General features: G+C 42.3%; 1 long non-coding RNA gene across 1 annotated transcript; it reads left to right on the top strand.

Annotated features, from left to right (window-relative positions):
• The first annotated feature begins 665 nt into the window (after positions 1-665).
• Positions 666-5,062, top strand: LOC142462950 (uncharacterized). Its single transcript, XR_012787295.1, has 5 exons — positions 666-957; positions 1,049-1,115; positions 1,481-1,506; positions 3,822-3,976; positions 4,995-5,062. It is a non-coding gene; the product is annotated as an uncharacterized LOC142462950 (long non-coding RNA).
• The last annotated feature ends 17,859 nt before the right edge of the window (positions 5,063-22,921 follow it).

Below are 22,921 nucleotides of genomic sequence, written 5' to 3'. Positions count from 1 at the left end.
TCGTGCAGTCCCTGGGCTTGTTAAAATGCTGTGCTCATTACATTATCTTGCTTCCGCGTCATACCAGACAACTGTGGGCATAGTGGGCGGGGTCTCGCAATCTACATTCTCGCGGGCCTTGACCCAGTTTCTCTATGCACTCAATAGACGCGCTAGGAATTATATTCATTTTCCTACAGAGGCAACAGAGTGGCTGGAAGTCAGGACTGGCTTTTATAATATAGCAGGGATACCATCTGTGCTGGGTGTAATCGATTGCACACATGTTGCTTTGATTGCACCTAGTCAGAGTGAGCATGTGTACCGCAATCGGAAGCACTACCATTCACTCAATGTACAGGTGGTATGTGATGCCACGATGAGGATAATGCATGTGGTACCCAAGTTCCCTGGTTCCAGTCACGATTCCTCTATCCTGAGGAACTCTTCAGTCTTCCATGCGTTCGAAGAGGGTCATTTTGAATCTGGTTGGCTGCTGGGTGAGTACACATTTACATGTTCTAACACAAAACACATTTTGATTTAGGAATGTTGGCATTGTACAATTTGATCACTAATGTCAGCTTATGTGTGCTCCATTCATTATAGGTGACTCAGGATACGGAATTAGGCCGTGGCTCTTGACTCCGGTGCTAAACCCTCAAACTGAAGCAGAGGAGAGGTACAATGCAGCCCATATATCTACAAGATCTGTTATAGAGAGGACATTTGGCCTACTCAAGACCAGGTTTAGGTGTCTGGACAGAACTGGTGGGGCTCTTCTATACAAGCCTCAAAAAGTGTCTGATATTATCCTTGCCTGTTGCATTTTGCACAATGTTGCACTCAGGCACAATGTACAGTCAGACCTAGCTGAGGCTTTGGTAGACGAGCATCCCACCCATGTAGCTGCTGAAAATGAACAAACAGCCAGTGGTGGCCAGACACGACAGAATCTCATCAATTCATTTTTTTCTTGTAAGTACAAACTCATATGTTCCTAGTACTACTTTTATAGTTTAATTATGTTATATTAACAATAATGTTTCTTTATATAACCTTCTGTTAGGACACAGATGAATATGGGTTGCACACCTTTCTTTTCTCTGCTGTGTGCACAAAGGGATGTGGCACCGGTATGTTATTGTTGCACAGGTTATATAATCCCTCTTCAATTGTACTTTAGTTGTGTGTATGTGAATACAACTTGGGTAACAAAGCAATAATATTTTAGCATTGTGTTATTCCTTATGCTAAGACAAAACACATATTATGCCCATACTCATTCATGCTTCTAGTATGCTTACATACAATGTTATTGGTGCAGTGTAACATGTACATCCAGATGATGTGTACACCAGGCTGATTTACATTTTGAATGTCATTAAATATACATGGTGTTGCACATTTAACACCAAATACACACTTTGATGTGTTCTTTACGGTACTGAAGATGGCATGTCAATGTTTGCAATTTATATATTGTTCCTTTGCATTATAGGTATATTTGCAGTATGACTGATCATGGTATGTATATTTGCTGACAACTCTCATAAGATGTGGCTACCTCAATCTTCCTATAATTATTGGAACTAAAAACCCAATATATTGGTTTAAACACAAATGTTACATATATGTACTTTCTGTATCATGTATATGCATTTAGCTACTCTTGAGGTTTCATGTGCATTGTATTACAAAATGATTACTCACATTTCATCACATTTTATGTATGTTTCCTTATAATTTCCATTAATGTAATATAGAGGTGTTTGGAGAAAAGGGGATAACTGTACTTATTTGTTTACTTACGGGAGCACATTCATCACTAGCATAGACACACTTTTTAAGACAACTGTTTGTGTGTGTATCAATTGGTGTAGGATCCATGTATAACACCGACAAATGATAACACCAGCTTTATTATGGTAGCTTATATCATCATATTGACTATACTATGTATTTCTAAACGATTAATAAACACAGTAAACTATAGTTAGTTAGGTTAATGAAATATACACAGAAACGTACTTCATAACATGATGGTGATGTCATATTCAGAACATCATGCATTGGAGGGGACCATAACATCTGGCCAGTAACATTATTTGCTACAGTCCCAAACCATTTTATCTACATACCCATGTAACAAGAGATTTTAAAAATAAATGGCTACTTGGTTGTAAGTGTCCTTTACATTGGGAGAAGGAGTGGCTCACTGAGTAAAGACACACACTGGCACTGATAGTTTGAAGCAGGGGAGTCTGGTTCAATTCCCGGTGGGCTCCTTGTGACCTTGGCCAAGTCACTTTATCTCCCTGTGCCTCATGCGGCAAAAAAACATTTGTACGTTCCACGGGCCAGGGACCTCAGGCTGAAACATGTGTCTGTAAATCGCTGCGTACAACTAGCAGCCCTATACATGAACATGCTCATATTATTATTATTATTGTTACATAGTTTCGACAGTCATACGTTCCATTACATATTATAATACACAAATGTGTTAGCAGAGTGGGAATGGTTGTTATATATAAAACACACCATGTCATAAAATGTTAGTAGTCATTAAAGAACACTCAATAAAAATTCATGAGGCACTCTTTTGCAACATCATTATGTTAATTAAGTGCTTATGCAATATAGGCATAAGGGTATCACATTTTTAATTGTTTGTTAATAAGCGCTGCAAGCAATATAAAATTAGTTCCATATGTAGTATAGTAGTCGGTGGCTCCTCCTCACAATCATCTCATATAAAGGTAGACTCTTCTGAAATCATACATTGATCCGATTGTATCTTCCCCGACATCTCTGAAATACAGCAAACACATGATGGTCAAAGATGGCACCTTACTAGATATGCATCCGTGACAACGCGTTACGCAGCTCTATATGATTGTGTAGATACACACGTCAGTCACTTATATGTTAGAAGTAAAACTGTTCATCAGTATGTAATGTTTCTTTAAATTTGTAGCAGGCATAACTATGTATAAGAAGTGAACGTTGCCTGTATACTGAAAGATGTGCGCGCACATCTTTGTGTGCGCACGCACTTCACGCTTGGCTCCACTAACTGTTAGCGCATGCGCAAAACAAAGCGTACGTTGTGCGTTCAATACATGTTGAAAATACCAGTAAACATAACATCTTTATTTCAAATACAATGAAGACGAAACTACATTCGTTCTAAACGAGTACATCTGTATTCTTTTTAAACAGACGTGTTTGAACAGAAAGCACGGCCGATAACACAATGCGCAAATGCAATACGTGTGACGTCATGTTAAGCCAGCGTGAAACGCACGCTAACACTCCTCCCACTCAATTAACATTCGGCTAACGCCCAGGGTACGCCTACAAACACTGAGCCGCACGCATCACACACTGCAGTTACCGTTACTATAACATAACATGACAGCCAATAGGCTTTGAGGCGCGCACGTCGCTTGGGGGCGGGACTTACATCAGTAATCCTTTTTAAGGACGCCTTGGCCCATGACAAGGGTCCCACGTCATAAGTGGTGGACCCGGTTTTCAATGTTGTAGATGTTGCATGATAACAAAACAGGTATGTGTTAGAGTAATGGAAAAATGTTGCTAATATGTTTAAAGGGATAGGAAAGTACGTATATTTATTCCGTCAGCAATGTGTACTACTCTTTCAGGTTCTACTATATTGTATTAGGAAACAATTTGTTTGTGATCGCTACATGTTATGCAGTCTGCAATGTTACGCTGTATCCACGCATTGAAAGTGAAAATGGTGGTTACAAAAAAAAAAAAAATTTAAACGCAGAGTCAACGCATAACGATTGTTATATTTACCATTCTTCTAGAATTAACTCTTCGCCTGGCTGCAACTGGTCGCTCCAGAAATGCAAGGCATTTTCATCCACGCTTAACCCAACCGCTGAATCCAGTATGACACATATCTCCTCCAGGATGCGCTCATAGGAATCGCCACTGCTTTCTTCAAATAATTGGTCGGGAGGTAGGTTCATTTCTTCAGTTCCCATTCCAATGCATTTTCAGCTGAAAGGCTTGGTACATAATCATAGTACTTTTGTTCTTGTACAATGTGGGTTTCAGGAATGGAGGCTGCAGATATTGCAGCACGTATCGATTCAAACGGATCAGTAGTAGCGGATACATTGCTATTGCCATTAGGAATAAATATGCCTTTCACGACAATATAAGTGCCGTCTTTCAGGAGAAATTGTTTTTCCGGGGCAATCTTCCAGAAACCATAGGTGTGTTGTAGCTTATCCTGGTCACGTTCAAAAAAGTCATTACTTGATAAAGTGAATCTTATTGAGGAATTAAAATTCCGTGCATGCTTACGGTCTTGGTAATAAGGATATTTTGCTCGAATGAAATCATCGATTTGGCGTGTGCTTGCTTTCTGTCCGCGACTGTTCAAGATGGCTTCACAGATCATGTACTTATACCCTAAAAGGGGATTAATATTGTTAACGAATTCATCAGCCATGTCTGAGTAGCACAAAAGCTGTGTGCAGGTCTGTGTTATTTGCTCATCAAAATGAATGTGCTGAATGGCTAACAAACTCCTGTTTTTCCTTGTCAAGGTCAACAAAACTAACTACTTTGACTCCTTATTTCAAACGCCAATTGGATTTGTTTGTCTAATTGGGTTAACAGTTGTGGTTCGTGATATGGGACTGTGGGAGAAACATTTCTCCTTCTTTTATCTCGTTTGTGAAAAACATCCCTAGACTTTGAATGCGTTCACATAGTGTTTTTTTGAAAACTAACAAAGACCACTGTGTGAAAATATTTCTTAGCCAGGCATATCAGTAAAAACAGACACCTGCAAAAAGAAATGTTTTTTCCCCGCTTACATTTCTGTGTGTATGTGAAAGTCTGGTTAACTCCCTGTCTGCATGAGTTTAAATACGTGTGTATATATATATATATATATATAAATATATCTCTCTTATAAATATATATATATATTTATATATTATATGTTATTTTTTTTAATATTGCAGGAGTACACACAACATTGATGGCATTAAGTATACCTTGTATGAAACCTATTTAAATGGTGAGAAACATGATTGAATTAAGTAATAAACATTTGTTTAAGCACAATACTGTTAGAGTCTCATACTTAGGATATTTCTCAAACATTAGGCCTGTATTATTAAAATAGTGTTTTCACAAGGAAGCATGAAGTGTATTAGTTTGTAAAATACATGTATACCAGTTTATATAGTACTATATATATATATATATATATATATATATATATATATATATATATATATATATACACACACACACACACACACACACACTCAGAGTGTGTGTGTGTGTGTGTGTGTGTGTGTGTGTGTATATATATTATTATACATTCTGAGATGTTATTGAAACAAGAACACACAAATGATTAAAGGACAAAATTACAATGGCCAAGCAAGGCAAAGGTAAGTAAGAATTTACACATAATCCTGCTGTACACGTACAAGAAAGATGTTTGCAGTTACTTAGGTGTTTTTATAATTGCATGTGACTAATATGCATATGCAATTCTTACATCAATTAACACACCCAAATGCAATGTTTTGCTGCAAAGTCAATGGCAGCTTCTCTAAACTTAGCAACTGGCTCCTGGTGGACCATTACTGAACAGACGATTAAAACATAAATATTTATAACACAATTAATTATGAGTGTTAACATTTCCAAAACTTCACGTGTACAAGAACATAGTTGAAAGTTTGGAAACAACACAGTCTTCAGCATACATACAATAGTAATTAGATAATCTGAAGTCAACAAAACAAGGCCAAAGACATATTTTCTGAATTATAACATTTATTTTTTTTGTTCCTTTTGCGAGCGAGTAACAGGCCTGCTTGTTGTCTCTTGAATTTTCCTTTTTCTTTTGCCACCAACTTTAGGCACAACAGAGCCACTTTGAGTGGCCTCTGGCACTTCACGGGCAGGGCTTGTGGCCAGTGACTCACCTACAGGGCTTGTGGCCAGTGACTCACCTACAGGGCTTGTGGCCAGTGACTCACCTACAGGGCTTGTGGCCAGTGACTCACCTACAGGGCTTGTGGGCAGTGATTCACCTACAGGGCTTTTGGGCAGCGATTCACCTACAGGGCTTTTGGGCAGCGATTCACCTACAGGGCTTTTGGGCAGTGACTCACCTACAGGGCTTGTGGGTACTGACTGTTCACGGACAGGGCTTGTGGCAAGTGACTCACCGACAGAGCTTGTGCCCACTGACACATGTGAGCAAGTTGGTAGACACTGCACAAGTGATGGTCGGTCTGTTTCATGTGAGTCTTTTTTTGTTTTTGACCAAAAACTGGTCAGTAGTAACTGCTTGTGTTTTCTTTTTGTGGCCTCCTTTGTAGGTGTCAGCTGCTGAATTTGTACAGATGGCAGCGGTAGGATGTCGTCAGGAACCTGCACAGCAATGTCTGCTACTTGACCGGTAACATTTGGGCCTGGTGAATGAATATCAGATGAATGTGGTGAAAACTGACCTGCATGAACAGATCCTGGCTGTGAGGTGTTGAATTGTGGTACATTAGTCATTCTCCAGTAATTAGCTTGTGTTTGCTGAACAACTAATGCTTCGAATGAGGTGTTGATTTTTTGCAACTGTTTAGGCACTTCAATGAAGACTCTGTGGAGATGTGCCAATTGTGATACTGTTTCTTCCTGCAGTCCAATCATCCTTTCCAGCACTGTCATCATGTCTGAATGGCGACGATTTTCTGCGTCCACTATTTTTCCCTCTGAAGCTACAATTGCATCGTATGTGGAAGTTGATGGACGATTTGGCGGTACAACAGTTTCTATTGGCACCTCTTCATGGTCACATGATTGTATTTCAGTCTCTTCTGCGGCGTCATCCTCATCATACTCATCATCCTCATCACCATGATGTTCTAAAAAGAAATGTACACATTATTAAATGGCATGTTAATGTATGCTGTGTTACTATGTAATTGTACTGTGTCCTAAGTAACACCTAACATGTTAGCATACGTTTTATAACCTCACATTAAAAACTACCTTGACTTACGAATAATGTTTGGACTCAGTATGAAATATGAATGAATGAAAAGTTGCTCTAAACTCCGAAGTCCTACATGATAGTTCACATCACTAACACAATACATGTTGCCTTACACTTAATTTGCACTGACACTAAGTAATCCTATTTAAAGAAGATGTGCAAAACAAATAATGAACATGACAACATAACATATAGAAGAGCACATATTATATGGCCAGCAAATGATACACTCACCTTCTAGTTGTGTTGAGCTGGCTGACCCAGGTGAAGACACTTGTTCCATCTCAGGTGACACATGTCCTCCAGGGGCAACTATATATAACAATAACATAAGTTTTACATTTACATGTGTAAATATTGAACAAACACTTATTGTATGTTCTGTATTTATGATTAACTAACAACATCAGTTCCTTAACCGAAAATGTGTGTGAAAGTGAACATAAATAGTTGTAATAACACTGTACATGCCTGTGTACTTAGAAGTTTTGAGTTCCCTAACATACAACATACTATGTTTCTGCAGTAATGCGTGAGGATAAATAGATTAAATTAGTACATAAAAATCATATGTTGTGTAGTGATATCAGTATCATAATGTACATAACTATCATGAGATGACCATTCACAATGGTTATCATGAAGGTGGTCATATTGCAAAAAGTGTTGTTTTTGGTAGAGGATATGTGTGGTACATTAATCGAAGATGTGGCACACCTGAATGTGGCTGTGACTCAACAAGACAACACATGCAGTGTGTGATAATGTGTCTTTGATAGTAGTTCAACTATAGATATGAGTGAACTAATGTGTGACGTACGCTTTGATAAGTAATGAGTTGTTGGGGCATTTAGTAGCTAGAGTTAAGCTTTCAAATGAGTGTGATTAACTTCAGTTGTGCTATTCAGGTTGTAAGAAAGGTATTCCCTTCCCCAAAAAGCCTAATCAGCCACACCTTTCAATTACTTGAAACAGGTGAAAATGGTGTGAACTAAGTTGACCGTGAAATGAGGCTGTAATTAGTGTGTGTGCTGAACCCCACCCCCTCTGTTGAAGTGTATGCTGTGATGAGATATTAATTGCAGCTGCTTTAACACAATGGTAGATGAGCTAAGTAGTCATCTGCAGTGTTTAAGTTATGAAAACAATGACATAACATATGATACGTGTGCCTCATTATGCTGTCTGTATATGACATAAAGCAAAAATGGACCTTTTCATAAGCAACTATAGATGTGTTAGTGCCAGTGATGTTTGTAGGCCGTTACATGCAATTTCTTTGATGCATGCTTAAAATAGGCAGTAATGTCATGTTTGTCTGAGTAAAATCAATAAAATACACAATAATATGATACATATTTCTGTTCTGTACCTGTAGCTACTAATAATTTCTCATGAACATGTGTTACACATGTGTACTACCCTGTTGTTCCCCATCTTCGCCCACCATCAATTGCTTCCACTGCAGCTATGCATTTTGGGAATTCACATGTAAATGAGCACGCAATGGCACGTGCTATATTAGTTACTGCTTTTAGTAGGACTACTACATATATGTCTATTTTGAGATATATATATATACAGAATCAGACATATACATATATAGATGCAGGTATGCTTATATTGTGAAGACAGTATAAAAAGCAGTGTAAATATGCAAAATAACTGTAAGCAACGACACGCCTAGTACAGTAATATTTATCACCTGCTGGAAATTGTGACGGATAAATTCCAATGTCACGGTCACCAGCCAAGCCTTCCACGACGACGGTAAGTAATTTTGGCCGAAGCAGCTCCTCCAATGGAGTCAATATGAGACGTTGTGGTGTGGGCCCACCTCCAGTGCCAGTAGCATGCACGCGTTGGTCTTGTATTTTCTTTTTCAATTTGGACCTAATATCATCAAATCTTTTCCGACAATGATACTTGTCCCTGACACTATTCCCACAGGCATTGACACCAATGACTATTGTGTCCCACATTTCTTTTTTGCTTGCTGCACTTGTCCGCCCTTGAAAAACATATAAAAGATATGAGGTAAATTAATAATAATATAAGCACCAGTTTCCTACACTGCTAGCTGTTCCAAGAGATAGCAAACATGCTGTTTTATGTGTAATATGTGAAGCACATGAGCATTCACTACTAAACCTATACATGTAAGCAAGGTTGCATTCATATTGTTTGCAGTTGTGGCAAATTGACCGCCTGTGTTTATTTGTCCTTGTAAGGCATGATAAAAAGCTGTGTTTCCACACTAATGAACATAGAAAGATATTGTGTACCCATATTTGCATATGAACAAAACTCAGATGACCTAGGATCACATGTATTTGAATAATAAATGTAAAGGTACACTTACCTACTAAATGTCCATAGAGACTGTCATAGTGCTCCAGAATGCCAGTGACAAGAGCCCTATTTTCCTGGTCATTGAAGCGAGGATTACGTGGCTTCTCCACACGTTTCTTCCGAGCAGGTTTAGGGTCAGAGCTTGGCTGGTGCTGACTGGACTCTCCTTCTTCCAATGGAAGAGCCTCCAAAAGCTGGCCACCAGCAAGCACGCCACCACCAGACACCCCATCAGCAACTGCGCCACCAGCAGCACTCCCAGCACCAGCACTCCCACTCCTAGCACCAGCACTCACACTCCTAGCACCAGCACTCACACTCCTAGCACCAGCACTCACACTCCTAGCACCAGCACTCCCAGCACCAGCACTCCCACTCACAGCAACAGCACTCCCACTCCCAACAACAGCACTCCCACTCCCAACAACAGCACTCCCACTCCCAGCAACACCACTCGCAGCACCAGCACTCCCACTCCCAACAACAGCACTCCCACTCCCAGCAACACCACTCGGTGCACCAGCAACATCACTCCCCTGAACAGAACGTTCACTCCGACGCGTACTCGCACGAGTAGCACTTCCACTCCCACCAGCATCACTCTTCCCACGCTTTGCGGGCATACTTCCAGCACTCACAAAAAACAGACAAGAAATGTACAGGCAATCACACGACCCACTTCCACATATAAAACAAGACAAAGATGTAAACAAAACAACAAAGGACAAAGCTCTCCCAATACACAACAAGTCTCTCAGTCAATATGCAAATCTTCAATCGTCCAGCTCTGTGCGTCTCTCTCTCTCTCTCTCACTCCCAACAACACAGAGAATGATTAGCAGTACACGTTGCCTTTAAATATGGCGCGCAATCAAAAACATGCTTGTTTCGCCTGATTCAGCAAGATTTGTGATTGTGTAACCTAACAGCACCCCGCCACGCACGCCGATACACCTGTGTGTGATCGGCTCATCATCGTGAGAGTGGGCGGATTTGTTTTCGGCTTCATTTTGAATGTATTCGGCACTTACTGCATACGGAGAGGGAAAAACGCCAATAACATGACTAATCGATAAGCTTGCCGATTTCACATAATCGTCGCTTACTGCATGAGGCCCTTAGGCGTGCCAGGGCCCATGCTGTTCCAGGTACGTCTTTGGGGCATTGTAACTCGGGCCTTAGTTCAGAAAAGAAGGGAGATTGCAGAATGTATCAACATCCTTAGTCTAAACCCGAGACTAAACTGTGTGGCTCATGGTATTTTGAACATTCAACTTGGGTTGAGACTATATGTAACGTTTGTTTGTTTGTGTAGGTGTGAACTATGCCATGAGTCCTAACAGCCGTAAAACGTTCTGCTTCATATAAATGTGATATACATTTTTCAGTGTATCTTTCTCCTTCTCCCTTCAATAGATGTTCACATTTTAACAGGCCTTTCATCCAGACAAAATTCTTTCTCTAACAGAGCAGACTCGCTGTCTGAATTGGAAGCCAATAAACTTGATTTATTTAAGAGAGTCTGGAACCTATTTCTCATTGCAGAATGGATTCAGATGCTTTGCGAAGAAATAAATGCCTTCCAGATACACAGTAACGTAGCCAGTTCTGCCCCCCCTCCCCCTTTCTTCTAGCTATCAAGATATAAAAGAGAAAATAATGATGCAATAAGTGACCCACTTCAGGAAATGAATTTCATATATAGCATTATTACTTCCTTTGTATTAAACGAGAATAGTTAGACTGAATGTTTATACATGTACGTTGGAGAGCAGAGAATGGTATACGCTTTGATAACTGCTGTAGTACTTGAGCGTATAAGATATTTAAGTTGATATTACTAAATAGATGTGCAGTGCGGAAATTGGGTGTCAGTCAACAATTTGGTAACTCTCACTTGAGACGTTTCGCTGCTGTAGGAAGCTGGAATCCAGCTATAAAATCCAGCTATAAAATCCATCTATAAAATAAGTGAAAGACAGTGGTGTGAAAGTAAACCCTTTATCCCCTGTACCCAATTTTCCAACTCTATCTGTCCATGAAATGTATGTGAATTGACTGAATAACCCTGTTCTTTTAATGTAACCATGTATTTTTTATAACTCTGTGCCTAGGACATACTTGAAAACGAAAAGTAACTCTCAATGTATTACTTCCTGGTAAAACATTTTTTTTTTTTTTTACTTAATTTTTATTAAAAATTTTGAGGGAGAGGGGGGGGAATGAGGAAAATAAAAAATGGGGGGGAGGGAAGGGTACAAAAAATAGAGATGGGAGAAAGTTCACATTCATTTACAATTTTACCTAACAAGATTTCTTAAAATATTCTATCACACAGTTAATATAAATATCCTTTTTTGTTTTTTTTTCCCCTTTTTTTGTTGCAACAAAATTAAGTGGGTATTAATTTCTGGTTGATTTTCACTCAGAATCCAAGGTAACCACACCTTCTGAAAATCTGTGTAGGTGTCATTATTAAGACTAACCATTTTTTCCATGTAGCAAATCTGCCAGACTTTATTTTTAACTTTGGAAATTGAGGGAATAATTGTTTGTTTCCATACTGCCGCTAATTCGCGTCTTGCGGCTGAAGATATGTGGCACAACATTTTTTATAAATAAACGAATAAAAACCTCTGAATAATTTAGACACAGACAAACGTTGAAGTTACTATACTGCTTGTGTGCTTTAAAAAGTTCAGTGTAACAATCCACAATACAAAAAAAAAGGGAGGGGTTCAAGAGCACATACCGTAAAGTGAATAACAAGTGAACAAACGTGATAACAAACGGAATAATGTTACTTTGTGGGAGAAGTGCAGCTCAAGTAAAGGACTCAATCCGAAGTCCAAACAGGTAAACTGAAGCAAAGGATGAAGAGCGCAAATACTCCCCGGATATAAAAGACAAGAAAAAACGCACAATAGTGCAATCCTGTGCGAATAAATACATGCAAAGTAGACTGAATAGGTGTCTCACTCACGATGGTGGACTTGGTAAAGGCAGTGCGGTTATTCGGAGTCACCAACTCATGGAAGATTTCTTCAGATATACATTGGAGGGCATCCCTCCGGAACATTATAAGGAGATAGGGAGATTCCCATATGTGAAGAACGGAACAGAGGACACAGATAGTATAGATTGTTTTTATAATAATTAAAGTACAAGTAATACACTCACATACGTGCTAAAGGTGCAGGTATGTGGCCACCCTGGGTCAGATGGTGGATTCGGTTCTTCTTGTCACACCTTCCTGATGATATCACCTTTGGCGGCCGTCAACAGGGAATGATGCTCAGGTACAAGAAGGGGAAAACAGGAAGACTGCATCCAAGATCCTCAGGATAGTACTCCACAAGACTCAGGGGGACCTTTGGAGCCCCCTTGAATTATAGTCATATTTCTCATGCTGAAGATTTTAGTATAATTCATTTGAATGGAGCAGAACTCTTCTCCACTATGAGGAAGGCCGCTTTACAGCATATTGAAGAGATGTTTAGATGCCCTGCTGGAATCTGACTTCTCCAAGTGACTGAATATTAATGGCCAAAACAGTGTAGCTCAAATAAATTCATCCCAAATACATATAGATCTGAAAGTTAGCACATGTGACTGAGATTTCTTGGCCACAAAAATTTCTATTTTATGGAGTAATCACGGTTTCAAAGAATAAATTGAAGCCTAAGAGGCCATGTATTTAATTAAGACTTTATTTTAATGTTCTTGCTCCAAGTAATGGGGCTGGTTTGCCACCCTCTCCCTCTCTTGTTGGAGTTGTTTTCTCATCCTTAGCTACCTCACCTGAAATCTCTTTCCTTCTTCACCGGAATTCATGGTTCCTCTACCATTGCTATAAATACCATTAAGAAAAAATAATGTGACTTGCTGTGTGTTACAACATGCATATATGTGGAAATTACAGGCAGGCCTTTTTCTGTAGACGTACTTCAAATACAGAAAATACCTTTGGGGTAAATCGTTTTCCCATCAAAAGGAGGGACCTTCGTCGTTAGTAGAGTGGAGTGGAAATTAATTCTTGTTTAAACGCTAGCCTGGTATTTTTTTGTGTAATGCATTTGTTTTGTATGTAGCCATGTTAAAAATGGTGTACATCTCTTTCTCATGCTGGCAGTAAGCCTGGTAAGTATGCAGGGTTGCCAGCAACAATCATGGAGGTTTGCCCTCATACCCTGGTGAGGTGTCATATGTAACAAGGGAAGTGACAACATGCTCTGTGTCCACTGTTAGTGACACAGAGGTGTGTCTGTTTTCTGAGTCTATATAAGACACAGAACTGCCAAAAGTTAGGAGGTTGGAGTTGGTTGAGTCTAGGTGGAAACCTAGTGTAACAAGGAGTGTCTGCAGCAGTTCAAGGCTGCCAGATTCAAGTGCTAGCTGACTACACACTGTGTTCAGGGACCTGACACAGATGGTGATCTCCCTTAGGGGAGAGGTGAACCAACTCTATTGAGAGAGGAGGAACCTTCTGAAGGGGGGACCTCAACAAGATGAGCAGCTGAGCACGACCGCGATGAGGGGCAGTCTGCCTAATCAGATGCAAATAAAGATGCCCTTGTTCACTACATCCCTTCTGTGTGAGTGAGGAGTCATTCTGCAGAAGGAGGTACCACAGAGGAGTTCCCCATCAGATACATCCCCCTGCGGCCGCAGAGATCCTGATGGGGTGGAGGCGCTGCATCGAATGTGAGTAGGACTCAGAGACACTACCTCAGATGCCTGTCATGGTGATATTCCCCTATACCAACCAGTGGGAGACTCAGGAGTCCTGTAAGCCAGCAGGTGCACCACAACATACACAGACATGTAATGGGGGACCAGTAGACCACAGGGGCCAATGTGAGATTGGGTGGGTGAATGACCGTTACAGCATCTCAGCAGCGCCTCCAAAAATGTATCAACAGGACAGGCTTTTGCTGGGCACACTAGGAAACAGGGAGAGTGTATGCTGCCAGTCAGTGCTGTGTATGGGGACGGAGCCTAGGGGTAATCAGGTGGCCTGATGGAATTGTCAGCTCACAAAGCACAACCTAGGATCCTGAGTGGAGTAAAGTGGGTCTGGAGACAGGGCTATAGCTGTCCTAGTCACCTTGAGGCAGCTAGTTGTGGGATGCCATGCTCATGAGAATAGCCTGGTTAACGTGGGTCAGGAATTCTAGAGAGGACCTGCACTAGAGGGAGCCAACAGTAGGTAGACGCCCTAGTACTGCATGGGAGAAGCCAGAGTACTCTAGCCAGGAACCAGGACACTTACCGCAGAGCGCAGACTGGAGGGACGTGGACACAGCATACACAGAGAGAGTGAGCCTAGCCTGAGGTAGTAAACGTGAGTCAAACATACATTAGATACATGTAGGTGGTGCATCGTGGCATTCTTTAATGCATCGAAATGGCAGCTGCCCCGCAGAGAGGAGCACCATGTGTGATAATAGAAATTACAGAGTAAAGATGGCGACCGCAAGTAGAGAAGCTCCACGCAGTGCGGAGAAGCACCAGACGATGATCCCTATACAAAGATCTACCTCAGTTGCTATTGTGAATGGCCGTGCAAACCAAGATGGCGGTTCCTGCTTCCCTGGGAGACCACGTGGGCCAAGTGAAGAGAATTCTGCAAATGCAAAGATTGCAGAAAGTTGGCCGGGATTGGCGCCGAAAAGAGAACCCCACCCTGCTGGGGGTATGGCGCGAAAGCTGTTGCCGCGCCCTCCTGGACTGTGACAGGCTCAGAGCCAGTGCTGGGTCACCCAGTGAATCTGTGGGACCCTCCCCTAATATCCACCAGGGTGAGGGGTCTCTACCTTTGCCAATTGAGAGTGAGCTGGCTGAGGGAGAACTTAACAAACCGACCCCTGCCTTTCAGTTGCGAGGAGCTGGCGAACAGGCAAGACCACTGTGTAAAGTGTCCCCTGTAACCAGCGTGGCAAGCGAAAAGAGATGGACATCTCAGCACACCCCTACTCGTTGCCAGGAGGCTTCCTGGTGATCAAGGCGGGTGACACCGAGACTATACGATGCCTGTGCATGCAGTGCCGACTGCCATGTGGAGTAGCTAGTACCACGGCAAGGTGCCCTCAAAGTGGCAATCACTATCTGTGGGCCGTGCAGCCCTTTGTGCCGGAACAGACCGTGGAGGTGGGAGCGGAGACAGCCAAGCTGACGGCTGAAGCCTTGCCCAAAGTCAAGGAAGAGCAAGCTGATCCCGGAGTATGGGGATCGCTGTTAATGATCGCAACAGAGCCTAAAGAGACAGGGGCCTGCTACCGCAGTGAGAACCTGGAACCTCGCTGTCGGTCCCCTGCGGGAGTGCCACTACCTGAGTCGGAGTCTACATTTTCGGACGAAGAACAAGCAAGCCCGACATCGGTGGTGATGCGCCTACCGGCGGACCACTACAGTGGCGCTGTAACAGAACCAGGTCTTTCCTGCAAAGCGGAGCAGAGTCCTGAGGTGCCAAGATCACCTGTGCGGAGGCAACCGGAGCGGAGGAGTCCCACGGCCATAGTGACTTTCAGCGTGGAAGGTGGAGGAGGCCCCATCGACAGCCGACGGAGTGGTGAGATACACCCTTACCCTCCACAGGCGTCAGTGGCGGCGAAGACGGAAGGCCTAGCCCAGGCCCAGGTGGAGCTCCAAGCTAAACCTTCACTTCCGGCGGCGGACGTCATTGGGGAAGAAGAGGTTCTGGTAGGAAGCCCAACCCAAGATGGCGGCGATGAGTCCCGCGAGATCGATGACCTCACTTCCGGCGGACACTGCGGAACCGGATGGAAGATGGCTGTGCCCTCGCGACCGCCGTGCTATACTCGATTGACTAGAGCAGCCAAGAGCAAGAGCTGGCAGGCCCTGCGGAAGCCTGGGAACCAGGAGACGGGTGAGCCTGAACCCAAACCTGCTGGCACCGGCCACGGTATCGAGAAGCTGCGGGTCGTAGTCCCGCATTGGCCGCTAGCCTTTCCCTATGCCCGGCCCCCGGCCCTAGTTAAAACCCTTGCCCCTGTCACCTCCTCATCTGGGTCCCAGTCGAGCCAAGGGTTGTCTGGGGAGTCACGGGACATATCCGATGAACAGACTGGTTCGAATTTGGACTGGGGGGACTGTTTCACCTCTGACGAGGGATCGGGGAGGGAAATGTCTTTGCGCAACATGTCATCAAGCACTAGTAATGATAATCGTACTGTTAATGTAGTGTGTAGGCCTAAGTGCCTTGGATCCAATTCTAGCTCGACCGGGACATCAGGAATTTCTTCAGGGGGAGAACCGGAAGAGAGTGAGCCTACGTAGCCATAGCTGAGGGGGTACCGGAGAAGGAAACCAGGTGGTGGGCACCATGTTTGAGGGATATGAGGGCTGGATGGACTGTACTTGGTTAATATTAAAGAGGGATGGAGTAGTGGACTACTGGTGGGACATAGGAGAGTTCTCTGAGGAGGAGCGCTTAGAGAAGCTCAGAATACGGTGGCATGATATCCAAACAGGGGTAGTTACTCCCTGAGGGTCGTCTATATTTCGAGATCTAGTCGATCCTGATGAGCCATTATCGTGGGTACTGCCAGGCAGGGCAGGCAACAAGAAACTAATACGTACCAGCAGGGCTGAAAGAGCCATTGTAACCAAGTATAAAAAATCCCATGGCCTACGTGCCTGAACCCTTAATGCAGGAGATTGAGGATAATAGGGAGGCGTAGTTGAGGGAGACTGTGGAAGAATACATTATGAGCAAATCAGGTGGCTATGCAGGATTTAAAACTGAGGAGCGAATCTCCCATTTTATGAGTGTGGAGTTTTGGGCGCAACATTTTCATGAATAGGATAGAGTACAGGCCAGAAAATGGGCCACCTAGAGCATACAGTGTAACGGTAAAAGATGCCAATGGTAGGGAGGTGCAGAAGCCAGACCCTAGGCACTATTATTAATGTGAATTCTCCTTAGGAGCAGTGCAAGTCTGCCGGTCAGAATGTACTGTGTGCAATTATGCTATGTCAAATCAATAAGGTGTGAAATAATGTATTTCTATAATATGTTGTTCTATTGTGTGTTGCAGTGCTACCTGGAAGGTTCCACAAATTTAGATCCCAGGCAGGGCAGGGGGAGATTGTAGCCAAGTGTAAAAATGGTGTTCATCTCTTTCTCATGCTGGCAGTAAACCTGGTAAGAATGCAGGGTTGCCAGCAACAATCATGGAGGTTTGCCCTCACACCCTAGTGAGGTGTCATATGTAACAAGGGAAGTGACAACATGCTCTGTGTCCACTGTTAGTGACACAGAGGTGTGTCTGTTTTCTGAGTCTATATAAGACACAGCACTGCCAAAAGTTAGGAGGTTGGAGTTGGTTGAGTCTAGGTGGAAACCTAGTGTAACAAGGAGTGTCTGCAGCAGTTCAAGGCTGCCAGATTCAAGTGCTAGCTGACTACACACTGTGTTCAGGGACCTGACACAGATGGTGATCTCCCTTTATGGGAGAGGTGAACCAACTCTATTGAGAGAGGAGGAACCTTCTGAAGGGGGTACCTCAACAAGATGAACGGCTGAGCACGACCGCGATGAGGGGCAGTCTGCCTAATCAGATGCAAATAAAGATGCCCTTGTTCACTACATCCCTTCTGTGTGAGTGTGGAGTCATTCTGCAGAAGGAGGTACCACAGAGGAGTTCCCCATCAGATACATCCCCCTGCAGCCGCAGAGATCCTGATGGGGTGGAGGCGCTGCATCTAATGTGAGTAGGACTCAGAGACACTACCTCAGACGCCTGTCATGGTGATATTCCCCTATACCAACCAGTGGGAGACTCAGGAGTCCTGTAAGCCAGCAGGTGCACCACAACATACACAGACATGTAATGGGGGGCCCGTAGACCACAGGGGCCAATGTGAGATTGGGTGGGTGAATGACCGTTACATGTATAAGAAATAAACATAGACAATTGCAACAAAAAAAAAGGTTAAATTCCTGGACAAACTCCTACTGTACCTTCAGGTGTCCAATTACGGTACCTATATGTACTATATACAGTATTTTGGAAAGTTGTGTGTCTGGTCGCGATGCATTTGGACACCTCTTAAGATATCGTAATAACAATTTGCCTTATGGTTCCTGAGATCGAGGAGCAGGTTTTCGTCTGTTTGAATGCTTGAATCAAGATGGCGGACTGAACCTTTCAAAACTGCACTGATGTTAACCAAATTCGGCGGGGTTGTAAGTATCGGGACTGAATTGAGAAAATCCATGTTTTGCACATTGGTCAACTTTATGTTGGATGCTCCAGAGTGGCAGCTGGAAATGGTATGTTTTTGCACCTGATAGGAAAACTAAAAATATAGTTTACCCAACAGCATTAGAATAAAAATACATACATTTTTTTCATTAAGAAACTAAAAAAATTAAATAATCAATTTTTAAATCTCAATATTTTTTTTTTTTTTTTACAATTCCCGAGTAGCGCTGGCTGGGTATTTTCACCTGGCGTTGCTGAGGAATTGTAAAAAAACCTCAAAAGTATTGTTACAGAATGATGAAAGTAGTACATAATCATGCCCATCTCCCCCTCCGCTATGAAAGCTGCAGGTTAAAACAGAGTAACAGAGGTGTACTCTTTGGAATGAAGGGGGCAGCTCCCCCTGCATGTAGCATTAGTAAATATGTATTCATAGTACTTACAGTAGGGTGTCTGTTTCCACTTCTCTAGTTGTTTCTCTGCTCACTAAACACATGAGCTAAACCTAAACTGATGCGGCTGCCCATCCCCTCACAGTTACTAACATTACTAGGACCTCAAAGAACCATATCTGACAAGATCTACATGAGCATGTATACAACACACAAATCAGCGCAGGAACACAGGGAAAAAAACTCACCCAGAACACCATCATTGTGAAAATATTGTTGTATTAGAAATACACGTGGAAAACATAGGACACAGGGGAGGCTGGAAACACTCCAACGCCGTTTCATACCTAAACGCAGGGCCGGGCCGTCCATTAGGCGAACCTAGGTGGTCGCCTACCGCGCAAAGGTCCTAGAGGCGCATTAATAAGAATTATTATTTTTTCCTCTTTATTATTTTTTCTTTATTTATCTTTTTTAAAAATAATTTTTCGGTTTTTGTCCGGTATTTTGGCGCACTATTATTTTTATTTGGCGTCGCGCTGGGGTGTGGTCGCACCCCCTGCATCCCTGATAGCTACGACGCTGTTTATCTTATTTTTGGGGGGCACATTTTAAGTTTCGTCTAGGACGCATGAAACCCTTGCACCAGCCCTGCCCAGATGGCACCTTATCAAGGAGTATAACAGAGAGTTATATGCTGCATAAATTATAATATAATAATACATTATACAATTTACCGATGCTCCTCGTCCGGGGAAAACCTGTTGGTAATCCAATATCGTACACTTTTATGAATAAAGTGTATGTTTTAAAGTGTTCACCATACCACCTATGTGTTTAGAGTGCCCTTACTAGGTTCTTTCTCTCTGTCTGTTGTTATATGCACTTACCTAGGGAGCCGACACATTTACATTTAGACAGTTGCGGGGGTTCCCTCTTTTGTTATCTGGTAATCCAATATCAGCAGAGAAAAAAAGGAAATCATCAGGGCGCTATGGGTTTCTTATAAACTCATTTATTGTGTCAAATTTGTGATGTTTCGGCTGATGCAACGGCCTTTCTCTTAAAGCTGCAGTTCAGTCTTTTTTTTTTTTTTATTCTTTTTTTTACTTCAATAGTTTCATGTGTGCAATCTCTAATTACCTAAAGAACTGTATAGCTGCAGGTCAATTCGTTCTCCATGTTTTGAACGGCGAAATATGGTGACATCATTAGTGAAGGGATCTGTTTTTCTTCTGCTTCTGTCAGTCAGTGGAAGCTCATGAATATTCATGAGCACTCCTGCACTGACATGTGCTAGAGGGAGGGCAGGGCTGACAAAGGGGTGTGCCAGGGCTTGTGACAGGACATGAAGGGGCAGTGCCTTAGCAAATGGCTGTTAAAATAGAATACAAGAAAATTGGTCTTTCAAAGTTGTTTTTTTAAAAACAGAAAATGCTAAAAGTATTTTTTCTTACTACAGAACTGATTTATTAAAAAAAACACACATGCAGGATATTGACTGAACTGCAGCTTTAATGGCATGCCACTAACACTTGAGAAAGGCCGTAGCATCGTCCGAAACGTCGCACATTTTACACAATAAATTTGTTTAGAAGAAATCCGTAGTGCCCTGATTCACTTCCTTTTTTTCCCCTCAACCTTATCAAGGAGATCAGACATTGTTTCTGATAACACCAACTGTAGTCTGCATGGCAAACAGCTCAGTGCTGCCTGGTTGAGTGGAGAAAGTGAGAATGAACAGCAGGAGTTTCCATGTTAACATTTTGCTGCCGGCTATGGGCCTTTTTCATAAAAAATGAAAATACAATAAATTCAAAACCAAAAATAAGGTTAGTAATCCGCTTTAACCCTTTGAGTACTGGAAGGGTCATGGGGCCTGAGTGCCAGGGCACCTCCGGCACAGTGCATTCAATGGCAGTCACGTGGCGGCGGCCATTTAGGAAGAAACGGGGGAGGAATCTGAGTTCTCCGTGTTCTCACTGGTTACATCACATCGACGCGATCGGACCCAGGAAAAACAAGCCCTTTGAGCATGACATAGTCACTACGTCATGGGGCACTGAAAGGGTTATAGGGCATCATGTGGAGCTCATGTCCAAAACAGGTCGTATTGGGAGAATTGCGCCTTAGAACCTTGAAATGACTGAATGCCTTTTATAGGTAACTGAGAATTGTTTGGAATTGCAGAGGATTACATACTGTACGTCCATGATATTATTATTATTATTATTATTATTATTATTATTATTATTATTATTATTTATATTACCGGGGTGTCCAGTAGCAAAATTAAACCTCAATGAATTCCCTGTTGCTAACATAGCAGCCATTTGTAGCCACTACATACGGTATACTACAAAGGCTGTGTTATCAGTCCCTTCGGTACTTTGAGCTGCACCTGCCAATTTGTTTGGTGACCCTTCTGTAGTCTTTGAATGTGGTATCTAAAGCCACCAGATTGCTAACATCCCTGTGATGCTCATTACTGGATTTCAATCAAGTATCAACTGTTTGTAATGCAGCCAATCACTTTAACCATCTTGTTCCCCGAAGGGCTTATTACATTCAAAGTCATTGGATAAAAAAAACAACAACTGGGAACAGCATCATAGCTCTGAAAAGGAGGGATAGAATAATGTTGCATGTTACATACAATTTTTTTTTAAAGTGAAGGCACCCCAGCCTGTAACATATCCATTTCCAACTGGCAGTGAAGGGGTGAAATATTTTTTCAAACTGAGGCCCTAAGTCTAATTTTTAACAGCAAACATCATCAAATGTACAATATAGTGTATGCCTGGTGTCCAGTATTGAACAAGACTGTCCTGTATTTGGACACTGTCCAGTAAAAAAATAGAGGTAATACGGGACATGTGTGTGTCCGGTATTACCTCTCCGGATATAGTGACCTTACCGGCTTTTGGGGTTGCTCGATTTCCCTGAGCAGGGCTGCCGCAAGGCAATCAGGAGGAGGTGTCAGGAGCCTCGTTGTGGGGCCAATGAAAGGAGGAAACTGCATGGATAGGAAAGAGGTGAGAGAGGTATGTATGTGTATGTGTGTGTGTCCAGCACGTTGAACCTTTCACCATTTTGTCCAGTATTTTTGTAGAAGCCGCCTGGCAACCCTAGCACTCCATGCTACTTTTGTCAGAGGCTGCTTAAGGGACACACTGTACGTAAGTAAGACTGGACATTTAGCACTTCAACTCATATTGCCCTCTCAATAATAATAATAATAATAATAACGTTATGTATATAAAGCTTTTTTTCCAAATGGGACTTAAAGCACTTCACAGTTACAAAAAGGGAATAAGAAAAAAATATTTAAGGTTATTAACAAGACCAAACACAAGGAAAGATACAATACAGGATGGGAACGGTACTGTAGCTAATAAATGCCGGACAGGTTGTGGTTCATTAATTAAATGCCTCTCTCCTAACCTATAGAAGTCAGACTTGTACGGGTTAAGTTTGACAGAAACAGAAGTTCATGGGGAAATAAACACTTGCCCAAGTTGTATTGGACAATTGCTCTGTAGAATTGGCATTTTGTGCTAGAACATTTTTTTTCTGCTGAACTTTGGGAAACTCTTGTTTTTTACAGAGAACAAAAAGAGTCATTTAAAAGATTCATCTCGTGGAATGTAGAAAATGCTTTTCAGCAGGAAACAGAAAGAAGCTGGTAACTTTCCTGGGGGAACGTCGCCTTATTGGCCTGTGCTTGTTGGTTGCGCTGGGTCTCGGACAGAAGCATTATCTAAATCCACAACTTTTACCAATGTCAAACCTAGGGATGCCAGTCATCCCATATATATGGGATTGTCCCCTATTTGAATGAATTGTCCCATTGCCTCTGAAAGGTCTGCTAGAACGCAGAATTGTCCTGTATTTCAGGGGCA

The sequence above is a fragment of the Ascaphus truei genome, chromosome 11 (genome assembly GCF_040206685.1).
Source record: "Ascaphus truei isolate aAscTru1 chromosome 11, aAscTru1.hap1, whole genome shotgun sequence".
Lineage (NCBI taxonomy): Eukaryota > Metazoa > Chordata > Amphibia > Anura > Ascaphidae > Ascaphus > Ascaphus truei.
This window is presented reverse-complemented; position numbering and strand designations above follow the sequence as displayed.